We start from the raw sequence: 6,105 nt of genomic DNA, 5'->3' as shown, positions 1-6,105 counted from the left end.
AAGGATTATAAATGTCATAGAATATATCTTTATATTTATGTATATGTATGTATTTTGTCTGTTTGGATGTTGTTGATTCAACTTATACTTTAAGATCTATTTGTATAAGTATATATAAGTATGTGAATATATAAAGGTTATGTACAATTATTGTTTAAATATATAAGATACATAAATTGATGTAATTATTTTAATAATAACCCATGATTTGACCCTTTAAGACCAATTTATATTAGTTCATAAATAAAAAGGAATAAATATAAATATAGGCTATATAGATATATTGATTTGAAAGTCCAGAAGTTCTATTCTAAACACTTATGTGTAAAACAGTTGTTTCATGCTTTACAATAAATTCTATTTCTTGTATTACTTATAATGCATATATCTACAGTTGCAAGAAACAGTATGTGAACCCCTTGGGATTACGTGGAGTTTTGCATGAATTGGTCATAAAATGTGCTCTGAACTTCATCTAAGTCACAACAATAGAAAAACACAGTCTGCTTAAAATAATACTACACAAACATTAGATGTTGCCATGGTTTAATTGAACATAACATGTAAACATTCCTAGTGCAGGGAGGAAAAAGTATGTGAGCCCCTAGCCTAATGACTTCTCCAAGAGCTAATTGGAGCCAGGAGTGAGCCAACCTTCACTCCAATCAGTGTGATGATATTGGATGTGTTGCTGACAGCTGTCCTGCCCTTTAAAAACACACACCTGTTTTGGGTTTACTGGTTTCAAGAAGCACTGTCTGATGTAAACCATGCCTCGTAGAAAAGAGCTCTCAGAAGACCTACGATCAAGAATTGCTGACTTGCATGAAGCTGGAAAGTATACAAAAGTATCTCCAAAAGCCTTGATGTTCATGTGTCCACGGTAAGACAGACTGTCTACAAATGGAGAAAATTTAGCACTGTTGCTACTCTCCCTAGGCGTGGTCGTCCTGTAAAAATGACTGCAAGAGCACAGCGCAGAATGCTTCATGAGGTAAAGAAGAATCCTAGAGTGTCAGCTAAAGACCTACAGAAATCTCTGGCACATGGTAACATTTTTTTGACACATCTACAATAAGGAAAACATTAAACAAGAATGGAGTACATGGGAGGACACCACGGAGGAAGCCATTGCTGTCCAAAAAAAAATAAAAATATTGCAGCACTTTTGAAGTTTGCAAAAGAGCACCTGGATGTTCCACAGTACTACTGGCAAAATATACTGTGGACAGATGAAACCAAAATTGAGTTGTTTGGGAAGAACACACAACACTGTGTGGAGAAAAAAAGGCACAGCACACCAACATCAAAACCTCATCCCCACTGTAAAACATGGCGAAGGGAGCATCATGGTTTGGGGCTGCTTTGCTGCCTCAGGGCCTGGACGGATTGTTGTCATTGATGGGAAAATAAATTCCAGAGTTTATCAAGACATTTTGCAGAAAAACGTACGACCATCTGTCCGCCAACTGAAACTCCGCAGAAGATGGGTGATGCAACAGGACAATGACCCAAAGCATACAAGTAATTCAACAAAAAAAATGGCTTCAACAGCAGAATATGCCTTCTGGAGTGGCCCAGTCAGAGTCCTGACCTCAACCCGATTTAAATGCTGTGACATGACCTTAAGAGAGCGATTCACACCAGACATCCCAAGAATATTGCTACACTAAAATAGTTTTGTGAAGAGGAGTGGTCCAAAATTACTCCAGATCGTTGTGCAGGTCTGATCTGCAACTACAGGAAACGTTTGGTTGAGGTTATTGCTGCCAAGAGGGTCAACCAGTTATTAAGTCCAAAGGTTCACATACTTTTTCCTCCCTGCACTGTGAATGTTTACATGTTATGTTCAATTAAACCATGGCAACATCTAATGTTTGTGTAGTATTATTTTAAGCAGACTGTGTTTTTCTATTGTTGTGACTTAGATAAAGTTCAGAACACATTTTATGACCAATTCATGCAAAACTCCACGTAATCTCAAGGGGTTCACATACTTTTTCTTGCAACTGTCACCCATATGTGTTGGGGTAGGTTAAATCCTGGAGGTATACCTGGAGGTATTAGGATTAATATGCTCAGAGATATCTTGGGGGGAATAGCTACTCCACGCTTCCATCCACTTTTGTGTGGTGTTCTGATGATCAGCCATCAACTTAAGCGCTGTCAAGAGTGGTGGGTTTCTTTAATCGGCATCTTAAGAGATCAGGAATATATCCATGAATGGGTAGAGAGGAATTTAACAGGATCTTACTATACTCCCGAATGAGAGCTTCTTGAGTCGTAAGTGCGGGGGAAGTATGTGACTAAGAACTGGTACCAGTAACTAGGTATAGATTTTATGCACCCAGTAATTAGCCTCATCGTATGGTTACGAGGACCAAACAACAAATAGATATGAAACCAGAATTATTTTTATTATGAATATTTACAGGGAATTATGACGAAAAAATACAATATTTAATTTTACATATCACAACAGCAGCGAGAATAATGTACGCACAAAATTGGAAGAATAACAATGTACCATCAGAGGAAAATGTATAAGGAAGATGGAGATGGATAGACACACAAAAGAAATAAAAGATAAAGAAGAAACAGAATACTACATGGTATGGAATAAATGGTATAGATGGTTAGAGGACAGATGTAAAGGTTAAGGAAAGACTAAATGAGGAAGATATAGGAGTTAGAAATTAGTAACTAACATGTATATATGAAAATGATACAAAATGTATTATTGTAATTTAATATACTAATACCGTGATGGCAAACCTATGGCACGCGTGCCACAGGTGACATGCAGAGCCATATCTGTGGGTACACGAGCATTGCCCTAGCTCAGCTCCGGCACGCGCAGCTGATTTTTGGGTCTTCTGGGCCCACCGGAAGCTGGGAAACAGTCTGTTTCTGGCTTCTGGAGGGCCTTCGGGCAGGTGGGGAAAGCTGTTTTCACCCTCCCCAGGCTCTTAGAAAGGCTCTGGAGCCTGGGGAGGGTAAAAAACGGGCCTTGCAGTCCCACCAGAAGTCAGGAAACGGGCTGTTTCCCGCCTCCAGAGGGCCTCTGCGTGGGTGGGAAAGGCCGTTTGTACCCTCCCCAGGCTCCAAGAAAGCCTCTGGAGCCTGGGGAGGGCGAAAAAACAGGCCTACCAGGCCCACTGTGCCATTGTGTGCCAAAAGGGGGGGAGCATGGGGGTTGCATGCGCAGAGCACATTGAATTATGGGTGTGGACACATGCATGCGCAACCCCCCCCACACACTTTTGGCAAGCTACTGCAAAAAGGTGAGCCACCACTGTACTAATATATCAATATGTATAAAAAATAATGGAATCACATGTATAGTTAAAGGTAAATTAAAGGGGGGAAAATGAACACACAATAGAAGTATACCGATGTGGAAATGTTGTAAAGAAGAAAAAAATCTTTTTTTAAAAAAAATTTAATAAAAAACTTAATAAAAATTATTGAAAAAAAAATGCTGTGGACCAGTGGTGGAATTCAAATAAATTAACAACTGTTTGTCTGCCCTAATGATCGGCTGAATGGGCATGGCCAGGGTGGGCGTGGCCAGGGTGTTTGACAGGCAGCACTCAGCCTCCTGCACTCCCGAGAGCACAAATGGGCTGCGGGGGTGGGGGGGCACCTAGTAGGCCTCCCTGCAGCCTCCTGGGAGCAAAAATGGGCTGTGAAGGGCCCGTTTTCTACCTCCCCGGGCTCCGGAGGCTCTCTGGAGGCTGGAAATAGGCCCATACGCCCTCTATGAGCCTCTGGGAGGCCCGTTCTCCACCTCCCCAGGCTCCACGCATCCCCTGCACTTACCTGGGATCCAAAACAGGCTGTGTGGAGACTCCTGGGAGGGGTGGGGTAGGGCCAGCTGGTTGTCGGAACTACCGGTTCACTGAACCAGACGTTATTAACATCTGGTTTGCCAGAACTGGTCTGAACCAGCTGAATCCCACTTCTGCTGTGGACATAGTATATAGTATATTTAGACTTCAGCAAGGCATTTGACAAAGTAGACCACAACCTACTTCTTGATAAGCTAGAAAAATATGGGATAGACAGCATCACCACCACATGGATTTGTAACTGGCTGACAACGAGTAGTCCTTAATGGTACTGGTTTGTATCACAGAGACCTGGCTGGGACCGGAGGGAGGGGTTCCTCTCTCGGATTTATGCCCGCCGGGTTTCCATGTGCTACATCAGCCGCAACTCCATGGAAGGGGTGGGGGGGGGTGGCGGTGGTTATTAGGGAAAGTCTAAGTCCTAGGGAGGTCACTGTCCCTCAGATAGGCGGATGTGAGTCCCTTTTGTTGAAATGGAACCCTGGAGTTCAGTCGAGTCTGTTGATTACGTACCTGTCTCCCAACTGCGTATCTTCAGCTCTGCCCGCACTGCTAGAAGTCATTGCCGAACTGACGGTCGAGCTCCCCAACCTAATTGTTGTGGGAGATTTTAATCTCCCGTAGGCCAGTGAGACATCTGAGCTGGTCCGGGAGTTCATGTCCTCCATGACGGCCATGGACCTGACTCAAATTGTACAGGGTCCAACTCACAATGGTGGACACACCCTCGACCTGATTTTTGTCTCTGGGCAGTGGATAAATACTCGGGGTAGGGGAATCCTCACTGTTTTTCCCCTGCCATGGACCGACCATTCCCTCCTTAAACTGGACTTCTCGTTCTGAATCTGACCAAACACAGTTAAGAACCTACATTAGGTCTTATCTTGTGGTGATGGAAGCGGCAAAACGTGATTATTTCGCCGCTCTCATTGCGTCTGCAGAAAACCGCCCAGCGGCCTTGTTTAGAATGACCCGCTCTCTTCTTAATCAGGGAGCGATGGAGGACCCCTTGCAGGGCAATGCTGAGGATTTTGTGCAATTTCTCCAAGATAAAATCGCTCAGATCCAGTTAGGTCTAGACTCCGACTGGGCAGGACCGAGCGAGGAGACAGGAGCGAGTTTTGAAGGTAATATCTGGGTTGATTTTGACCCTGTGTCCTCAGAGGAAGTGGACAGGATTGTGGGTAGATTGGGAGCTTCCACATGTTTGTTGGACCTGTGTCCCTCCTGGCTTGTTGCGGCAACAAGGGAGGTGACCGGTGACTGGATCCAGGCCATTGTCAATGCTTCTTTGAGGGATGGGGTCTTCCCGACCATCCTTAAGGAGGCGATGGTTCGACCACTCCTCAAGAAGCCAGCCCTGGATCCGGCCATTTTGAACAACTTTCGTCCTTTATAGCGAAGGTTGTTGAGTTTGTGGTCGCTCACCAACTTCCACAATTCCTGGAGGAAACGGACTATCTAGACTTGTACCAATCGGACTTCAGGCGCGGACACAGCACGGAAACGGCATTGGTCACCCTAGTGAATGATCTCTGGTGGGCCAGGATAGAGGCCACTCCTCTATCCTGGTCCTACTTGACCTCTCAGCGGTTTTTGATACCATCGACCATGGTATCCTATTGCGACGGCTCGGGGGGTTGGGGGCACTGTGCTACAGTGGTTCTCCTCCTACCTTTTGGGTTGTACGCAATTTGGGCAGGGGAACAGAGATCCTCCCCAAGGCCCCTCACTTGTGGGGTACCTCAGGGATCGATTCTCTCCCCCCTGCTCTTCAACATCTATATGAAGCCACTGGGAGAGATCATTCGTGGTTTCGGGGTGAGGTATCAGCAATATGCTGATGATACCCAGTTGTACATCTCCACCCCTGACCAACCTAGGGATGCTCTTTCCGTGATGTCGAAGTGCCTGGAGGCGGTACAGGTCTGGATGGGTAGGAACAGGCTCAGACTCAACCCCTTCAAGACGGAGTGGCTGTGGATGCCGGCATCCTCTGATCTAGTGGCCCCATCACTTGTGATGGGAGGGGAGTTGCTTACTCCCTCAGAAAGGGTTCGCAATCTTGGCGTCCTCCTGGATTCTCGGCTGTCGCTAGCTGACCATCTGATGGCCGTGATCCTTAAGCCATGTTATGGCTGCCGCTTGATGATAAAGTTCCCAATCTGGGAGTCCGGATCCTCCCTTATTTCTACTATCATGTAAGAGTTTAAGTTTTATTCAGGCTTTCTTCCCTCACCAAATGAATTTTAAA

Source organism: Pituophis catenifer, unplaced genomic scaffold, assembly GCF_029215685.1.
Source record: "Pituophis catenifer annectens isolate HBS135680 unplaced genomic scaffold, rPitCat1.0.hap2 SCAF_3, whole genome shotgun sequence".
Taxonomy (NCBI): domain Eukaryota; kingdom Metazoa; phylum Chordata; class Lepidosauria; order Squamata; family Colubridae; genus Pituophis; species Pituophis catenifer.
Note: the sequence above shows the minus strand (reverse complement) of the source record.